The following is a 17,477-nucleotide window of genomic DNA, read 5'->3' on the forward strand; positions in this document are numbered from 1 at the left end:
ATGTCCATGGTGCTCCATCAGAGCTCCTGTGACGTCACGTGCTAATATCATGCTAAGAATGCTTTATTTCTGCCCCGGTGCCATCTTGCTGAGCGGAAACAAGCAACAGCTGTAGAAGAGCCGAGGGCGCTTTCGATGTGCAAACTGCGGCATGCAGATTTATCTGCGTCACGCACTCAGTCCTTTGTGCTGACGTGCCAGCTTGTCGGCGCTGAAAATGTCGCGCATTGACCTCCCGATCAGAGCGCATTGCTCCTCGCAGCGTATCCGCATGTTTAGGGTTGACGCCACATGCAGGCGCCATGAGGCGCAAACTACAGTGCGCAGACACGCTCGCGTGTTGCATTTAACATTTAGCACGAATGTATACGGCGCTGGCGCCGTCGCCAAGGGAAGCATGTTGCAAACACGCGTGTCAGGAGCACTGATTCGTCGCCTTTGCCTATTAACATTTTTTAGCTTGCCTCAACCGGAAAGTTCACGCTGGCAATAGTCAGTCAGGGAGCACCGAGCAAAGAGCACGAAGAGAAAAAAATGAAACGTCAAAAAACCAAGGTCTTTCAGCTGTACGCATTCTCGCCGAACGTTCATCCCTCAATTAATGGCCACTCTTTTTCTTGTGGCCCCTGTTTCTTCCGTTCTTTGCAGGCGTCAACGATTGATGCATGACTAAATTGACCTTTGCCAGCGTTGGTACATGAGGAATGCTCGTACTCTGAAGTCTTTAACCCCTCTATTCTCTTCGAGAGTCGAGTCGAATGGCGGCGCGAAGCAGCCGACTCGAATGTGTGGCGCGTGGGAAACGACCTGTGGCTCATTCTGAAAATCACTCAAGGAGCATACTTGGCCTTAGAGCAAGTCTATATCGGGCGCTCTCAGCTATTAATGCGAGTTCTTTCATCGAATTCAGGGCCCTGTATATGCTAAAAGACGTGGCGTATTCGTAGGGGTATACGCATATGCCGATGACAAACCAGAGAGCGCAGAGAAATGTCTGAGTTCATTGACACTTGCGAGACGCGAATGGCTGCGACGAGCTGTGACTTGAGACTAAGCAGACGCTCGATCGACACTACCGAGACGTTCGCACTGCATGCTGGTCGCCTAGTCGAATGGTCTTGCTCGGAAGATGAATTGGCGTGGATATTGTCGTCAATAACGCGCCAGACGTAGAACAACCTTCGCGTCATTTCCACGGCGTTTCTGAGCGGTCTAGTGGCTGCGTTATTCGGGTGTCCGGCAGAGTACGATGTTCGGCCAAAACGGTTCTCGCAGCCTTCGCGACAGGCAAACAAGTGTGAATGCGCCCCGGCAGACCAAACAAGCAGTATACATGCAGCGTATTATTGTTAGAAAGACAATGAGCAAGAGAACGTTACCGATATAATAGATATATTATTAGCACAAGAGCACTGTCAGGACCTACTTTCCGAGGCCCCGGTAGAGGTTCACAAGTAATAAATGCGATGCCAGAAAAAGAGCTGCAATTAAAATACACGAACACGGCCGGGCGATCGCATACGACGGACTTCGTGTGACTATTCCTTCATCAAGGGTTTTGACACAGCGGGTAGGCTTCGCACGCTGCCGAGGGAGCTCACACTTGCTGCGTGGAACACGGGCAACTTTTTGAACCATCGCCTTGTTGTTGTTTCCTCTTAAGCGATGGTACACACCAACGGTGGGGTATTGTCAAGGCCGACAGCCCTGCTTGTGGCACATGTGGCTGTGAAGAGACAATCGAACACTTACCCTGTGAGTGCCCTGCTTTTAGCACCAAAAGACATATGCGTACGTTGTGCTGTGCTCTGGACTGCCTCGCCCTTTCCCTCTTCCTCTCCTCCAGTACAGGGTAGCCAACCGGACCACCTTCTAGTTTACCTCCCTGCCTTTCCTTGTCCCCGCTCTCTTGGTGCGAGAAGCATTCTTCCAATGAGCAATACCTTACGTGAGCAGGCCAGCGCTGCAGCTAATAACCTCTTCTTTGCAATCAGGAGCGCATGACGAAGTTTTCGATGTTATTGTCCCTATAGACAATAGTATCAATGTGAGTGAACGCAGCGTGAGGCTTAATTGAAGCTCGAGCCACTCTGATATAACTGATGTTATAGTGAACAGGCTGGGGCAGAAACTTCTCTTGCTCATGCTAGCGTTAATCAGCGCTGCATTCTCCGGTGCTGAAGCCGCAAGCCTCCTGCGCATTTCGTATGAGTTACTATGAAACTGTTTTGAAGACATCCAAGCTATCGAGACGCAAAGTGCGTGCGCGTTTACACGGCGATGTTAGCAGCAAACCCTGTTCCGCCGGTGGAGGCTTGGCGTTGGAACGTTACCTCCACAGAGCAGCCTAGCTAACCGCTTTCCCTGCAGTGCATAAGATGCATTGTTCGATTTTCGAGAGGACATTATTCAATAGGACAGCGGCTGCGGTCGCTTGGACAACAGTCCTCTCTTGAAGGATGCTCTGGTGGATGTCTAGGCAGACGTCGAGGTCAAGCAAGGCTCACATTAAAGGCGCTTTACTACTGTACCTGGTTTAAGCGGGTGTAACGTCCCAAAGCGGCTCAGGCTATGTGAGACGCCGTAGTGAACGACTCCGAAAATTTCAACCACCTGGGGCTCTTTAACGTGCACTGACATCGCACAGCACACGGGCCTCTTGAATTTCGCCTCCATCGAAATTCGACCGCCGCGGCCAAGATCAAACCCGCGTCTTTCGTGTCAGCAGCCGAGTGCCATAACCACTGAGCCACCGCGGCGGCCTTTACTGTACCGTTTTTATGCGAAACCAGCCTATACACCAGTCTCTACGGTGTGTGCGCTTGCATTCGCGTATTTTTGCCTGAGACAACGCGTGTGCGTGCACTTACTCTGTCGTCATGGGCTTTCATCTTTACCCTCTCAAAGCTCCCGTCCTGCAGAAAATCCGGCGTCGTCGTCGGCGTTGTGAGCGAACAATCGGGCAGGGTAGGGTACCCCAGGTGGCCGCCCTATATGGCCAACCTGGGGTACAAGATTCTGCTCGGCCTCACGCAACCCGCCGACGTCGAAAAATGGGCCGGTCACGTTACCTTGTCAAGTCATCCTATAGTCGGATACAACTCAAGAACACAGCGGCTTTTCCCCGTCAAAGGACCACCTTCCAGCCAATGGCGTCGGCTGATTCTCATGACACTGCTAGAGTGACAATGCAGGGAGCGGCGCCATTCCCATTCCCAGCTGGGTCTCATAAGCTCTACCGATGGCAGCACCTGCCATCGCAGGGCAGTGGCGCAACGCTTAACCACTGCACCAGCAGTGGTATGAGGACTCCCGGGGATCTGTGAACGTTAAGTAGAGAATGACGTTGTGCATATATGGGAATTAACCCATTACTCTATCGCGTCATACCTTTAAGGCGGAGCTTAAGTGTCTCCTCCAAATTTTGCTCCCCTTTCACCTCTGCCTGTGTGTAGCAGCGAGCCAGAGATGTGTTTCTCCAGCCTAGCCCTACGCACCTTCTCGCACTGAAGCTCCGTTCGTCCTCTTCACTGCAAGGATGTTTTCGGAGTGCACGGCGCGTTCCTTTTCTGCTCAGCACCGACGCGCTGGTCGGCTCCCTTGCTCTCATCTCTCCGCCTTTCGCCATAGCAGTCACTGCGGCCTGCTCGACAAAATGACGCCACAACACGGAGATTCCGGTCTAAACATGACAGCGTTATCTGCCCTCCGATAACTTTATCGTCACGTTTCGCCTGGCCAATGCCAAGCCTTATTTTTCGACGGCAGCAGCAAACAAAGGCTGCGATACTGGCAGTCCGGATCGAGTAAACAGCTCTATAGGCAGTGCAGGGTTAAGTGAATAATTGACGCTGGAATGCGATCGCCTCTGGTAGAACACAGCCCGTGATGTTTTTTTAAGGCCGTAGCGTATCATGTAAATCATATAATAGGTTGAAAACCCGTTCGGCTAACGAAGTGAGTTATTAGGTGCACCGGAAAGAATAAGCTCTCTTCTTTTTCCCCTTCGTCCATTTCCGTAGTTCATAGTCCGCCCGACAGGGCTGCTTTTGGACTGAGCAAAAGAATCATGGCGTCCCTGACACGTCAGAGCTCTGAAGAGGCGAGAAGAAAAGTTTCAGAAATTCCGGGCACTATTCCGGGCACATTGCAAGACCATGCAATGAAGCTGGCAGCCGTGCATGCAGCTTTGGTGAAGGACCTGACAGGATTAAAGTAAGTATAGCACACAGGACAGGACATCGAAGAAAAAACACGAGGCTGACTATACTAAAAAACACAGCGCTGTTTGACAGCTAAATCTGTTCGGGCAACGAAGGTATACAGGAAGGAAACAAAAAGGCGAGAGTTAGAACGGAAAAGTGCACGCACGCACGCACGCACGCGCGCACGCGCACGCGCACACACACACACACACACACACACACACACACACACACACACACACACACACACACACACACACACGCACGCACGCACGCACGCACACACACACACACACACGCACACACATATATATATATATTGATACGTGGCGGCCGGAAGCACCAGTAGAAGGAGCAGAGGTAACCTGCTACGCAAGGAACCGATGGCTTGCAGTAGGGACATTGGAGGGCGATGTACGGACATTGGAGACGGCAGTCGTTGGGTCAGGAGCCAAGACAGAAACTGTGCAATCGGTCAATGTGGACAGATCAGCAAGGGAAATGCCGGTCGGAAGGACCTGAGGGGACAGGCTGAAGTTGAGGACAGGGAGGCAGGTGCAGTTGTTGGTGATGTGGACAATGGTGTGGGGAAAGAGGACATTACGATTCAGAACCATAGCGGTGATAGGGCAGGCGACGTAGTCTCCATCAGGGACGGGAGGAGAAGGCGACAGAGGGATGTAGACAGCAGTTTGTGGCGGGAGACGAGCAAACTCGGTGGATTGAAGGCGAGGTGAGCTGGTGGAGTCGTCATTGCACAGGGGCAGATCCAATCGAAGAATGCCTGAGGAACAGTCAATAAGAGCTGAATGGGCGGTTAAAAAGTCAAGGCCAAGGATTATGTCCTGAGGGCACCGGGTCAGGACGGTGAACAGAACGGGTATATGACGCCCGGCAATGCTGACTCTCGCAGTGCACATTCCAATCACTGCAGCGGGGCTGCCATCGGCGACGCGAACCGTGGACATGGCGGCAGGCGTTAAAACTTTCTTCAGACGGGGGCACAAAGAAGAGCTCAGGACAGACACTTGGGCGCCAGTATCAATGAGGGCAAGGACCGGGACAACATTCAAGAGATTACGTTGGGCAGCGGGGGTCAAGAGAGGATTTTCAGGCCGGGTCAATGATGCAGCGTCACCTCCGGGGGCTGCATCGGCTAGTTTTCCGAGAAATGGCGGGAGGTCGAAGGAGAAGGGCTGCGGCGTGTGGGAGGAGAACGGGAGCGGCGGCCTAATGGGGAAGGTGAGCGGCTGGACCCACGAGAGTGCGGAGCGGGCTCGTCAGGGAGCGGATCGGGTCGTGGTGTGAAGCGGTGCGGGCCGTAGTCGTTGCGGCGGTCGACGAAGGAGTAAAGGCGAGGTGGCGGGAACCAACGGCTGCGGCAGTGACGGGAGATGTGTCCGACGCGAGAGCAGGTAAAACAGATCGGCCTGTCATCAGAGGTACGCCATTCGGCAGGATTGCGATATCGGTACCGAGGCGAGAAGCTGCGACTGTAAGTGGCAGCTGCGATCACTGGAGGGTCCGGGCTGGCATGAGCGTTGTCCACGACGCGAGGAGAAGGGACGGCCAAGTTCGCAACCTCCTGGCGAACGGCGGCTTGGACGAGGGCCAAGGTGTTGTCCGGCAGTGGCAAGGAAGAAACAGCGGGCGTCATCGCCTCCAGTTCGCGGCGCACGATACGGGTTAAGTTAGCCGGGTCGGAAAGGCTGCCGCAATGTTGGCAGATCTTCACAGGAGGAGCTAGCAGCAGTGTTCGGCAGCCGGTCAAAACGGTGAGAAATGCGCCGGTGTTTGGCTTGCTCGAAACGGCGGCACACCTCAAGAACAGAAGCGACCGTGGAACAGTCTTTGCATAGAAGCAGATTAAAGGCATCGTCGGTAATGCCTTTCAGTATGTGGCCAACTCGATCTGCTTCGGACATGTCTTTATCAACTTTACGGCACAAGGCGAGGACGTCTTGTATGTAGGCTATGTATGGCTCGGAGGAAGTTTGGGCGCGGGACGCGAGTGCCTTCTTGGCGGCGAGTTGGCGGCCGATGGGTTTTCCGAAGAGGTCGCGGAGCTTCTGCTTACATATGTCCCATGAGGTCAAGTCATCTTCGTGGGTTTCGAACCACACTCTCGCGGTGCCGGTCAGGTAAAATATCACATTAGCGAGCATCAGCGTTGGATCCCACCTGTTGTGCGTGCTGACGAGACGGCGACATGTTGGCGAGACGGCGGCCACGACGGAGAGCCAGCTTGAGGTCGGGGATCGAATTTAACAACCTCCACCAAATGATACGTGGCGGCTAGAAGCAGCAGTAGAAAGAGCAGAGGTAACCTGCTACGCAAGGAACCGATGGCTTGGAGTAGACTCTCAGCACACAGGCGCGCATCTCAGCGTCGTCTTCGTTACCAACCATGCACTTCGTCGTCCTCCCAGCGTCCGTAGCAATATATATATATATATATATATATATATATATATATATATATATATATATATATATATATATATATATATATATATTGCATACAGGCACTGCGTAATCACGGGGTAGAAGAGCCATATGTCAAAATACACACACACACACACACACATACATATATATATATATATATATATATGTATGTGTGTGTGTGTGTGTGTATTTTGACATATGGCTCTTCTACCCCGTGATTACGCAGTGCCTGTATGCAATATATATATATATATATATATATATATATATATATATATATATATATATATATATATATATATATATATATATATATATATATATATATATATATATATATATATATATATATATATATAGCCATATGTCAAAATACACTCTCTCTCACACACACACACACACACACACACACACACACACACACACACACACACATATATATATATATATATATAGATTTAAGAGAAGTGGGCACTTCTACAAAGACACTTTTATTTATCAACGTTTCGACCGCGGTGCGGTCTGAAGACCGCACCTGAAGAAGACCGCACCGCGGTCGAAACGTTGATAAATAAAAGTGTCTTTGTAGAAGTGCCCACTTCTCTTAAATCTTTATTCTGCGGAGCCAACGCAACCTACGTTCGTAACATATATATATATATATATGCATTGCATACAGGCACTGCGCCAAAATTCCAATAAGGAAGGGCGTCAGACAAGGAGATACGAACTCGCCAGTGCTATTCACCGCCTGTTTACAGGAGGTATTCCGAGGCCTGAATTGGGAACAGTTGGGAATAAGAGTAAATGGAGTATACCTAAATAATATGCGATTCGCTGATGACATTGCCTTGCTGAGTCACTCAGGAAGGGAACTGCAAAGCATGGTCAATGAGTTAGACAGGCAGAGCAGAACGCTGGGTCTAAAAATTAACATGAAGAAAACCAAAGTAACGTTCAACAGTCTAGCAAGGCAACAGCAGTTCACAATTGGCAGCGAGGGCTGGACATGGTAAAGGAATACTTAGGGCAGGTATTGACAGCTGATCCGGATCATGAGAGGGAAATAACTAGAAGGATAAGAAGGGGGTGGAGCGCATATTGCAGGTTCTCTCAGATCATGAATGGCAGTTTACCAATTTCCCTCAAGAGAAAAGTGTACAACAGTCGTATCTTACCGGTACTCACCTACGGGGCAGAAACGTGGAGGCTAACGAAAAGGGTTCAGCTTAAGTTAAGGACAACGCAGCGAGCCATGGAAACGATAACAATAGGTGTAACGTTAAGAGACCGGAAGCGGACAGAGTGGGTGAGGGCACAAACGCGGGTTAATGACATCCTAGTCGAAATCAAGAGGAAGAAATGGGCTTGCGCGGGGCATGTACTGCGAAGGCAAGATAACCGCTGGTCCTTAAGGGTAACGGAGTGGATTCCAGGAGAAAGTACGCGTAGCAGCCGTCGCCGTAGCTCAGTTTTTACCGGACGCGATATTAGGAGGTCGTGGGTTCGGATCCCACCGACGGCATGGTTGTTTTTTCTGCAGCTTTGTGATATAATAAATGATATAGTCCCAAAATATCATTTATTTCCAAAGAAGTCGCGGTCAGCTTTCTTCTGCTTTTTTTTTTGCCGCGGGTGCTGTAGCGCGACTTTCGCACTCAGTGAGCAGCTGCATCGCGATGTCGTCATCGTGAGCACATCAAGTGCTTCCATCACTTTTAGTGCAGATGGTGGTGCTAAATCCTCTGCGTCGCTGTGGCGAATGCCCTCAGGTATGGCTTCGTCACTCAGCTCCTCGTGGGCTAGCACCTGACTGTCAACAGCGATGTAATCGTTGATGTCAACATCTCCGGAGACGAAGGGCTGCCCATGCCGCATTGGCCTCTGTGGAGCCACCGTACTGCAGCCTTCGCGGCCAGTTGAGCATCGGAGTGAAAGCCGGCGTGCACAAAACAGTTGTGGAGCCACTATTTAAAAATGGCCCACGTCGTCCAAGATTTTTTTATTGGCAAGATATTTGACGGGCAGGCTCTTGCCACCTTCGAAGCACCACGGCCCCGCACTTTTGCCAATCACCGGTGGGCAGCGCTTGTCAGACCCGTCCATATTGCAGCACAGTCACACGCCTTTCGCTATGCTTCCCTCCGCCGCATGGCTGACCCTTCACGTGAAGCGTCTTGGGGGGGAGGATCTCGTAGGAAAGTCCAGTTTCATAGATGTCTGATGTGGCATACTTCTCCACTAATTCCTGCACAGCAGTTGACGTCCAAGCACACGCAGCGTCTGAAGAGGCCGACTCGCCGCACAGCCCTTTACCGACGATTTCACGCCTGGCCTTAAAACGGGTTAGCCACCCCGAGGTGGCTTTGAAATCATCGATGCCCAGCATACAGGCATAGCCAAGCGCCTTTTGCTGCTGCATGTTTCCCCTGATCGGCATCATCTTTGCGCGCACGTCGAGGAACCACGTGCAGAGGGCCTTCTCAAGGTCCTCGTGAGCCGCTTGCGTCAGCTTTTTCCGCTTCCGCTCGCGGATGTCATCGCAGAAAAAGCTTGGGGCTATCGCGTCTTTGGACTTCAGGGTCGTTGACAGCGTGCTCTGTGAGATAGCGAAGTCCGCTGAAACATCTCCCTTTTTCCTGGCGCTGGATGCCGCGCTGATAATTCGTGGCTTCTCTTCAAGAGAAAGGAACTTCCGCTTCCTAGACACAGTCGTCATGCTCGTGTCGATTGCAGCGCACCACCACGAGTGAAAAAAGGGGCAAACGCCCTGCTGCTGTTGCCAGGCTGCTGCGTCCTTTGGCGATGGATTGGTTGAGGCTCCTGCTTGGAAGAAAATGGGAGCTTGCACCCGCGCCTTCACTAACCGCGCGCACATTTCTTGTTGTATAAATAGTTTGTGTATATTACCTCTCCCCCTATTCTCTATTCCTGTCCCCTCACCTCTTTCATTTCATTTCTCCATTCTGCCTGCTATCCTTTATTTCCGCTGCCCCAGCTCAGGTGCTTCAGTATCGATGGCAGATGCCGGGGCTAGCAAATTTTTTTTCCTTCCTTTTTCATTATTATTTAATAAAACCACTACTACAACTACTATTACTTCTACTACCCGCACCTTGTCGCAAGGCAACCAGCCCGATTTTCACCACCACCAAGCAATGGCGGTCTTCATATGCATTTCAATGAGTGAATCAATTGGTTCCAGCGGAAGTTAAGTGAACAAAGCAGCGTAAACCTACGGAAGTACACAGATGGGCGGCGACATGCTTGTTTATTGTAAGATAGATTTTTAAACCCAACTTCGCATAGCAAAAATTTCTTTGAAGCGGAAATGCGCCCCAAAAATGGTTCGTTGTGATGAGAAATTTGTTCCATTACTTTCTATGGCTAGCTGACGGGGAACTGGAAACATTTCGTTGAAGCGACGTTCGTTGTAGCGGGGTTCGACTGTTATGTGTGTGTGTGTGTTTGGGGGGGGGGGGGGGGATAGAGCGATAGAGGTCCTTTAATGCAGAACAGAGATTTTAGCCGACAGTGAAAAGCGCTCACGTGGTGCTGCTGTATACGCCGGGTAGAAGCTTTGAAAGAGAAAGGCGGTAAGAGAAGAGTGAAGGAAAACATAAAATAATTTAGAAAAGAACAAAAGCCTGCAGTCGCTGATTTGGGATGAATGCGCATCGAAAGGGAATGCAAGGTTAACGTACCGTTCTTTTACACGTGTCGAATGTACCACAGGGTTAACCTTTGGGCTGAAACATGACATGTGCGATCATGCTGTGTTTTTTTCTATAATTCTTTTCCCCTCTCGCCCTTTTCTATTCTTCCTATGCATTTCCGTTGGTGGAATAAAGCCCTTTAGTTACTAGTCAGCAGCTCGTCGTGTGTCTTCTCAACGACTCGTTCTTTGCGCCGCAGTTATGTCAATCGCTAACGGAGCGCCCCAGCAACAATCGTTTGTTTTGTTTTTGTTTTTACTTTTGTTAAGGACGGAATTCATTCAGTGAAAATGAAACGTTAAATAAAAACGCTGTTTTTGACAAGTATGAATGAATTATGGAAATACCATTGACGGTTTAAAAAAAAGCTGTTCACTTACTACAAAGAATGCTCTTAAACCGCTCCAAGACCCGCAGTTGCGAAGTGGTGATGGAATTCTGACAGTTAAAAAAGATTCGCCTAACTCTGAAGCATTGCAGCAAATCCTCATTTCTCTACGGCTTCTTTTTTTTTTTGCTATTTCACATTGGACCTTTTTCATTCTCTAAGGTCACTTCTGCGGTAAACTGCGGCGCTTGACTTGATACGCTACCGCTAAAATTGCACGTTTAACAAAATTTCCGCCTCATTTTCTGCCGGACAACACGAAATATGGTTATGGATGCATGAATTGGTTTTGTTATTCTCAGTGAGCTAACAGCGTGCACTTATAAACGAAATATTGCGGCGTCAGCGCCTTTTGTGTAAAGAGAGGAACTTGACGTGAGATATTTTTTAAAACGTTTTCTCAACACCGCACAATATTGTATTAGTTATGGGTGACATTGGACCTAAAAATTCCGCCCGGCTTACCGCGTTACGTTTTCGGCAATGACAGCATGACTACTGACATAAAAGCGACGTTCGCTGAAAATTTTGCCCCCGTTCATGCTATATACACGGGCGACTTTCAGATCACGTGTACCCACCGGCTAAAGATAAAAACTTTTCTTACGCAAGCTAGTGCATCTCAAAGGCTCGTCTCAGATTTAAGGTCGTCCATCGAAGCGTTCCTAGCGGCTTATAAGCTATAGGAACATGGTCGTAGTTACCGCTATACTTGGCCGGCTGCTGTACTCCGAAAAAAAATTTGACACTAAAATATCTAAACGTCAGAAAGCTGTACCCGGAAAATGTTTGCGCTTAGTCTAGAAAGTTTAACGGACTGAAAACTTTTCCCCCAGCCATGCCTCCTACTCGCTAATGTTGACTGCAACGTTCTTGAACAGCAAGACAAAGTTGGAATTGCAAGGAAGGCGTATGAGGTAATAGCAATTATAATCCACAGCAACTTGTCGACTGTGATGGCACAGCAGTCATATCGTGGCTCACCGAGGGTTGCGGGAGCCACGCAAGGCCAGCCTTGTTCACGACAAAATCGAGTGATCAACATCACCAAGCCTCCAGCGTCACCTTCTATGCATCCGTTACTAATACCGCACCTGTGATATATCTGAGGTCACGGTCGTCTGTGCCTATGACGAAGCAATATATAGTTATGAGGAGTTTACGTAGAAGTGTTCCTGCTTCCTTTCACCGTCATCCGCTCCCCTCGACACCTGGCCATCGCCCCACACTATGCCGTCGACATTTCATTAGACGCTGCAGCTGCCTCCAGCAAATCAGCAAGGGAGCCCAGTTCTCAAAGCACCTCGTGCTTAAGAACCGATTCGTGATTGGCTCGCACCTGTCACATTGTCAGCATCTGTCACATTGTCAGTCGTGGTGTACTTTACCGGGTGTTTCAGCGAACACTTCCAAAAATTTTCAAAAATAGGCTTTTTAGGGTAAAAATATGGCTTTTGCGGCATAGTATTGCCAGTGTTGGCGGACACCAGAAAACCAATGAACCGTCTTAAGTAGTAAGCTGGTCAACTAATTTTTAATAATTAACTTTTTAACTAGAAGAGTTAGGCACCTAGTTGCAATTATACATTTGTAGCCGGTTGGTTATAGCCTTATCAGTCTTTAGAATTTCGAAAACTCGATTACCCTCGCTGCTGTGGCTCGACAAAATTTGGCTGCATCGTGCGGAAATACATGCGCTTTCCAAAGCATGCAGGCAAAGCAACCCCTCCAGTGCACTAAACTAGTCGAAAAAGCCCAATTTTGCTGCGTCAAGGGTAATCGCGTTTTCGAAATTCTAAAAGCTGATATGGGTATTACTAACGACCGACTACGAACCTCTAATTGCGGGTTTACGGGTCTATGGGGGTTTAACGTCCCAAAGCGACTCAGGCTATGAGAGACGCCGTAGTGAAGGGCTCTGGTAATTTCGACCACCTGGGGTTCTTTAACGTGCACTGTCATTGCACAGCACACGGGTCTCTAGAATTTCGCCTCCATCGAAATTCGACCTCCGCGGCCGGGATCGAACCCGCGTCTTTCGGGCCAGCAGCCGAGCACCATAGCCACTCAGCCACCGCGGCGGCTCTCTAATTGCCACTAGGTGCCTAACTCTACTAGTTAAAAAGTTAATTATTAAAAATTACTGAACCAGCTTACTATTACGACGAAGTGCTTGGGATTGGGCTGGTTGGAATATCGTCATTTCAAAAGCTGCGCTGCCCAAGCAGCCCTACTTAAAACGATTCAGCGGTTTTCTGGTGCCAGCCTACACTGATAATATTATGCCGCAAAAGCCGTATTTTTACCCCAAAAAGCCTACTTTTGAAAAGCCGCCGCGGTGGCTGAGTGGTTACGGCGCTCGGCTGCTGGCCCGAAAGACGCGGGTTTGATGCCGGCCGCGGCGGTCGAATTTCGATGGAGGCGAAATTCTAGAGGCCCGTGTACTGTGCGGTGTCAGTGCACGTTAAAGAACCCCAGGTGGTCGAAATTTCCGGAGCCCTTCACTGCGGCGTCTCTCATAGCCTGAGTCGCTTTGGGACGTTAAACCCCCATAAACCAAAAAAACCTACTTTTGAAAATTTTTGAAAGTGTTCGCTGAAACATCCGGTGTAGCATGTGATAGCCGATCGAGGCATTAAGCAAACCAGAGCCCGTCACTGGCTGCGGATGGTTCGAGGCATTTCGCTCCCGACCATGCTGACAGCCAGCCGCACCTCCTGCTCGACTGTCGACAAATTATACGAGACAGGACGTAGGGGCGGCTCGCCAGCTATGCACGGATGCTTGGCCGCCAGCTGTAAACGTGAACGTCATTGCTTTCGACCTAGCGCGGTTCCGTAATTTTCTCCGCTGCTGCTCTCGTCGACCGGGGGGACGGTGCAGGGCAGCCCAGAAACGAGACCAACTGTGTGGAGGTGAGAACTGTTTTTCCCCTGACATTATTGCGCCTTCTCGCGAACAGCGCCTACGCAGCTTGTATTCCTGCTTTTGCATTTCTTTTGCTGGCTGCAAGCGTCGAAGGAAAGGCGCGATGTGGCTGAGGAAGTTGGAACTCCGCGGCGGGGATTGAGAGCTTATCTCCAGGCGCTCGACGGGCCTGCAGAGTGAGGAAATTGGAAGAAGAAATTTTAAAAATGATGAAGCAAAGTCAAGAGGTGAAGGTGGTCGCGCGTATACACACGAGACAGACTTTAAGACTACCTACGCTGAGGTGGGCAACCTCATGAGGTCGACCTCAACCTCAAAATGACCTCAACCTCACGTCGTGAGGTGAGGTTGAGGTGAGGTCGGCGACGGCTCGAAATCTCGTGAGTGAGGTCAGCATATCAGACCTCAACCTCACGCGTGAGTTTGAGGTTGAGTGAGGTCGTCATTCGGTGAGGTCGAGACTTTTTGCAGTTGCCACGTCTTACTCCGACGAGTGCCGCTTCCGAAGCGGAGTTGCAGCGCATCACCGCAGTGTTCATGCAATGACGCTTGGTGTTCGGTTTCCCCTGTTTGGACGGAACCGGATGCCACAGTTCCCTCTTAGCTTCCGGTGCTGCGCCGCAATGTCCGTCAAGTCCGAGCCTACAGGAAGACGCACCCCTCTGGTCTTCCCGGAAGGAGTGTTACTGTCACAGCACGCCACTCTCCCTCCCCCTTGCCCCGCTGGCGTAGCACCCGGCTGCCTGCCGGTCGGCTCAGACTCCCGGGAGCGCGCACTCACGTTGACCCGCGGTAGCTTTGTTTGATGACGCAAACAAATAAGTTCAGTCCAACAAGCACGCAATAAATTCGTCGCAGCGCCGATGGCCCCAAGCAAGACTGCTTCGCGTTCATGTTGGTTGCCGGCACTGACGTCATGGCTCTTGTCTTGCAGTCGAATAAAGGGGATCCTGCTGTACATTACCAGCTGACTTAACAGAAACTGTAGTAGTCGGCACAGGCGAGAGAATGTGATTCAGGTGGTTTCTAACTAGGGGACACCTGCTGATTTGATTAAAAAAGCACGAAGCCAGAAAAACCTGTATAACACCGTCGAAGCTTTTGATCGGTGACTTCCCCTTTCGAATCTCACACTAATTCTGTATATTCCCGTTCCGTAATGCAAGCAGATGCAAATATAATTTTGCTTTTTTATCCTTCCGAATAACCTCTCTTTGGTCTCCCGTTCCATTTGTTCCTTCTCGGAAATTCGCTTATTATGACGAAACACCGCACAGCATAGCGGTGTCGCAGCTGCGAAAAAATGCAAAACTATAATGAATGTATGGTGATGGGGCAGCTGATTCCTTTTCCTCTTTTTTAAATAAAGATGTTGCGGGGAATGTTAAGCGGAGAGCCATGGTGCTCTTGACAGAGAGAGCGGTTCACGCTGCTTACTCTAGGCCAGTTATTGTTGACCCTTGGGATTTTAATAGTTGGCACAGTGTTAGAAGAGGTAATCTAACCCTTTCTTTCAAAATGCCGCGGGTTCACTGAGTCATCGGAGAATTCCCAGGATTTCGATACCATTACCATCGCCACCTGGAGGGAAGTGGCGGAAACGGGGGAGGGTCTTGACCTCCCAAGAACACCAACATCATCATCCTTAATTATTAACTGCAGGTATTCCTATTTTCCCGCGCAATGATTGTCTTCGGTTGCTGGGTAATGTACAATATTTAATCAATATTCTGGCAACCTTGAAATTTGGTACCAGTATATCAGACTTCCCCGGGCTCATGAGGATACATTGTTAGCATCATCATCATCGCCATCATCTCGAGAATCAAAGGCATGTGTCGTTGCATGATCGTTGCAGTATGATATACATGAGAACTGGCGCGTTTACCTGGCTGGACAATCCGAATGTCATTAATGTGAACAGGGTTGTGGACACTCTTTGTAATGCGTCATGCGCGCATGTGTAGTAATGTGGGATCCATTTGGATCTTGAAATGGGGGTGGAAGGGGTGTGGATGGGGGCCTGGTATGACGAGAAATTACATCGTTGTCACGTGAGTAGGTGTGACGTCATATTACAGCGTCGTCACGTGACTGGGTTTGATGGCACATTGCATCGCTGTCACGTGACCTGGTATGACAACACACTCACATGACATCAATAATTATACTAATCAGTCTTAGCGTTGCCTAGTTATAATAATTAACATTAATTAATTACGTGACGTCATCGTCATCTTCGCGTGACTCGTCGGCTCGTGACGTCGCTTGGCGCCGTTTCCTGCGGACACTTTTTCGCGGATATGACCTTGAAAGTGAGCCATCTAATGCTTTCGCATTAATAAAGGAAGCCGCTCGCTTCTACAAAGACATAAATACAACGTGCCTCTGTTGGTGTACTACAGTCGCAGCTTGTAAGTGTTTTCGAAGGCAACATACAGAGGACTGAAAAGAGCATTCTCGCTATGCCGGATAGAGCTAGAAAACCGAGATATACTGATATGCGTCTGCATAACCGTCGCATTGGAAAGTACATCGACGACCAGTTTCTTTATATTCGGTAAGTATTCTCAAACCTGAAAAGAGTATCGTGAATACCTCCCCCTCCTCCCAATTTCTGATAGATAATGTAGAAGGGCTGTGTTTGTCAATTCCCGGTTCGTGCGTGAATGAGCGAGAGGCTTCCAATACGAAGAGGTATACACGAAACAAGTTGCCAAATATTGACCAATATAAATTACTCACCGATGTAATGGTGGTAACCGCGTACGGGACACCCCTGCCCTCAGGCCATATACTCTCTGGGGGCTCATCCCAGATTATAAGCTTCTCCTATTGCGTGCACATCAATATAGTATCTGTATACACACCTTATTAAATAATAGCAACATCATTTTGGCTTTCCTGTCTCACAAGATTCTCAGAATAGTTTTTACCTGAAAAACTTCTTAATCGCTTTTTGTTTTGTTTTCGTCTGTTTTCTGAGGTCGAGCAGCCTCAACCTCACAATTTGAGGCTGAGGTGAGGTTGAGTGAGGTCAGCAGTGGCCTCAGGAAAGTGAGGTGAGGGCGTCTAAGGAGACCTCGACCTCAACTGATGAGGTTGAGGTTGAGTGAGGTCGGCCATTTTTTTGAGGTTGAGGTGAGGTCCAGATTTTTTAGGTCAAATGCCCACCTCTGCACGTACGTGTGGGAATGCGAAACCAATACTGTCCCCGGGTGCATTGACACGTGTGTGTGTGTGTGGGGGGGGGGGGGGGGGGGCATTGCTCTTTTGGCAGCGAAATGCTCCTGAACTGTTGGTTCTAACACTATGGAGGAAAAAAAAATTAAGAAAATGTTGACTGTGCGTTGTCTCGACTTCGCCTCTTCGCTGTGGATTGACATGTGCGAAACATATAGATTCGGTTGGTTATTTTATTCACGTGGTGCAGTGGAGTCACACTGTAGAAGCGAACGCTTCAATATCGAGCTAAGCTTGGTTTTTTTTTTTAGTCACATTCCAACGCCGCCGGAGCCGAACTCAAAGCGTCTTGGTTCCCGAACATACCAAGAGGCTCATATGCTGTGAATTCAAACTGTAAATGCTGTGAAATAGGCTGCGTAACAAAGGTAAATTTACACATGAACGTTTTACAAGGGAGCCGCTAACCATGCACTCTCCCGCAGATGAGGATTTGTTCGTCTACGAGTCTTACAATGTGTTTGTAGCGGACTACGTCCGTGGTTAAAAACAGCAGAGGACATATCTACTTCACTAGGAGTTCGATTAACCCTGTAATACAGAGCGCAT

The 17,477-nt window shown here is 49.4% G+C and overlaps 1 protein-coding gene across 3 annotated transcripts in view; it reads left to right on the top strand.

The window, feature by feature from the left end:
* Window positions 1-17,477, top strand: part of LOC144121606 (rab5 GDP/GTP exchange factor-like) — a 116,423-nt gene that overhangs the window by 39,891 nt on the left and 59,055 nt on the right. The window contains exon 1 of one of the 3 annotated variants that reach the window (XM_077654909.1): window positions 13,654-13,672. The exons of the other annotated variants lie outside the window; for them this stretch is intronic. The gene's annotated coding sequence lies outside the window, so the exon portion shown is untranslated. Of the gene's footprint in view, window positions 1-13,653; window positions 13,673-17,477 lie in introns of those variants that run through there. 3 annotated transcript variants of the gene reach the window in all.

Source organism: Amblyomma americanum, chromosome 2 (genome assembly GCF_052857255.1).
Source record: "Amblyomma americanum isolate KBUSLIRL-KWMA chromosome 2, ASM5285725v1, whole genome shotgun sequence".
Classification (NCBI taxonomy): domain Eukaryota; kingdom Metazoa; phylum Arthropoda; class Arachnida; order Ixodida; family Ixodidae; genus Amblyomma; species Amblyomma americanum.